Genomic DNA, 2,500 nt, shown 5'->3' on the forward strand with positions numbered 1-2,500 from the left:
ACGCATTTTCTTTAAAGCAATTAATTTCTTCGTCTGTCACCTCGACAAAACGGCTTACGACCTTTTGAAAAAAAACCGCTTTGGTGATTATGGCGTAATAATCACCTCTAGTGCAATCAATCAGTGCAGAGAATTTTCAATAATTACCTATGTAATTATACTAATAAAGAGTTATCGTTTGTATCATGCGTTTGTTACTTGAGGTGTAAATTATGAAGTTTCTTACAGCTTAATAGTCATCTTCAGGTGATGAGGAAGCTATGAGGTCGACTGGTTACGCGTGATCGCTGGTTTTCTATAGCTGTGATTGGTGTATTTCTATCTTCGTGTCATATCACTTCGGTATGAACTAAGGCCATCACAGTGACTGATACCCTTCGCGTTCATTATCTTTCTCCTCAACATCGATATCGTCATCATCATTAATATTAGCCTGCAGTCTGTATAGGCCTCACACCGGCGCACGACCTAATTTTTATCATTTTCTCACTCGCATTTGCGTCTTACGTTTGGTACGTATACGGAAAAAGTACGCAACGAGTTGCGAGTTCTGAATAAACAATTGAAAACGTTCAAACTGATGCCGCCATTTTCATGGCCAATTGCTCGGCTTTAAGCCTATTTTTTTTTTTTTTTTACTAGCGACGCAAACACAAGCACAAGCATAACGAGCTTATGCTAGTGAAAACGAACGGCAACATAAGCATCAAAATCAACCATGGCATCCGCCATTTTGTGCAAATGTTCAGACGCGGGGAATCTGGAACGAGTGCTTTAATTGGTCAGACGTAGCAAATTTCCTTGTGCTTATGCTGCGTTTCGTTTTTACACGACGCAAGCGAACGCAAGCATAGCTGCGCAAACACAAGGAAAAGGAAAAAGTTTGATCCTTGTGCTTGTGCTTATGCTTGCGTTAACCCCGTTTTCACGATGACATCAAACACTCTTATGCTTGCGATTGTGCTTGCGTCGCTAGTGAAAACCAGTGTTTACTTGGTGGCCGAAAGACAAACCCCGTCCCATATACCATACCATATACCAAACATCTTTATTTACCCTCGGATTTTTTTAGAGTAGCTTGGTGTAGATAATTTATCCGAGCCTTTACCCTCCCAACCATGATACATCACAGAAGACAGACCACAACACCGGGAACTACATGCCCTACTCTTTACGACAAGTGTGCGGCTTCTTTTACGTCCCACAGGATTGTGAACATTGAAGGGTTGTGAGACGGGACCTCCGGCTTATCGTACTTATCCGAGAAGACTAGAGAGTCTAACTATTTGCAGATGTAATTACAAAGGCAGCACTTTTTCCTCAGTTATTTAAAGACCAAGAGTGTTGGTCCGGCCGGAGTTGAAATCACGACCTCCCGCGTGAAAGTCCGGTGCTCAACCAACTGAGCCACCGGTGCGCGGTCCCCATCCCCCCCCCCCCCCCCTCAAAAAAAAAAAAAAAAAAGTTGTGATCGAAGAACTCGAACTCGAAATATCGTGAATATTACTCTATACGAAGCAAAGCTAGAACTGACCAACTTATGCAAAATCTAGCCACATTCGAAACTGATGCATGACAATGCGATCATAAAAGGTTAAAAGGACAAAAGGAAACTTCGAACGGGAAATTAGGTGATAATGAAGACCAACGGTACAGAAGTGAAAATATTCGGTGACAAATTCTTTGATTGCAGCCACGTGATAAGACACCCATGTTGGTGCCAAAACAAAAGAAAAATGAGCTCAAGTTTTGCATAATAATAGAGTCAAATTCCCAAAGACTTTTTCGCTATTGTTCTTTCCATAAACATGGCCTCCGTGACGTCAGATAAAATCAAAGAATACAAACTAAATTACAAGCGTAAGCAAAACAAAACAAAGAATGCTCTTCGCTCACTCGGTTTTCTGAGAAAAGAAAGGAATCTTGACTGAGGTTGATTCACTACTTACAATGACAAGAAAGAAGCAGTTGATTTGTAACTGAAAATACCTCAAAACCCCTCAATTTAAATCCTCCAGTGCTTTCAGTCAGCTTGAGTGGTCAATGCAGAGAAAAAAAAAAAAAGGTTAGTGGATTTACTTGCAAAAATATATCTACAGAAAAAGGTCGAGGTACTTTTGGGATTTTTCTTTCAGTCATTCTTTGATTACTCTACCCGAATGGCCGTAGAGTACTAGCTCAGATTCTTTGGGTCGTGAGTTCCTTTGTGACTGTAAGAGAAACGAAAATATTCGGTATACGCTCTGCGAGTTCTCAAAACCAAATGTGGCTAGTCAATTGGTGTTGCAAGTTTTAGAATATGCGTCTCAAGTTTTGCCTGAGTACAAAAACGATCCAGTTGGCCTTTCAAAGGGAGAGTCTCCGCGTTATTTCTCTTGAGTTACGGATCACCCACTTGTTCTAGGCAGCACTCACTATCTGTTCAAGCATAGGGATGGCTTATAAAAACAACAAACAAACAAACAAACAAAAGGCTTTATTTAAAGAGGGTAACACTTGA

Source organism: Montipora capricornis, chromosome 6, assembly GCF_036669925.1.
Source record: "Montipora capricornis isolate CH-2021 chromosome 6, ASM3666992v2, whole genome shotgun sequence".
Taxonomy (NCBI): Eukaryota; Metazoa; Cnidaria; class Anthozoa; order Scleractinia; family Acroporidae; genus Montipora; species Montipora capricornis.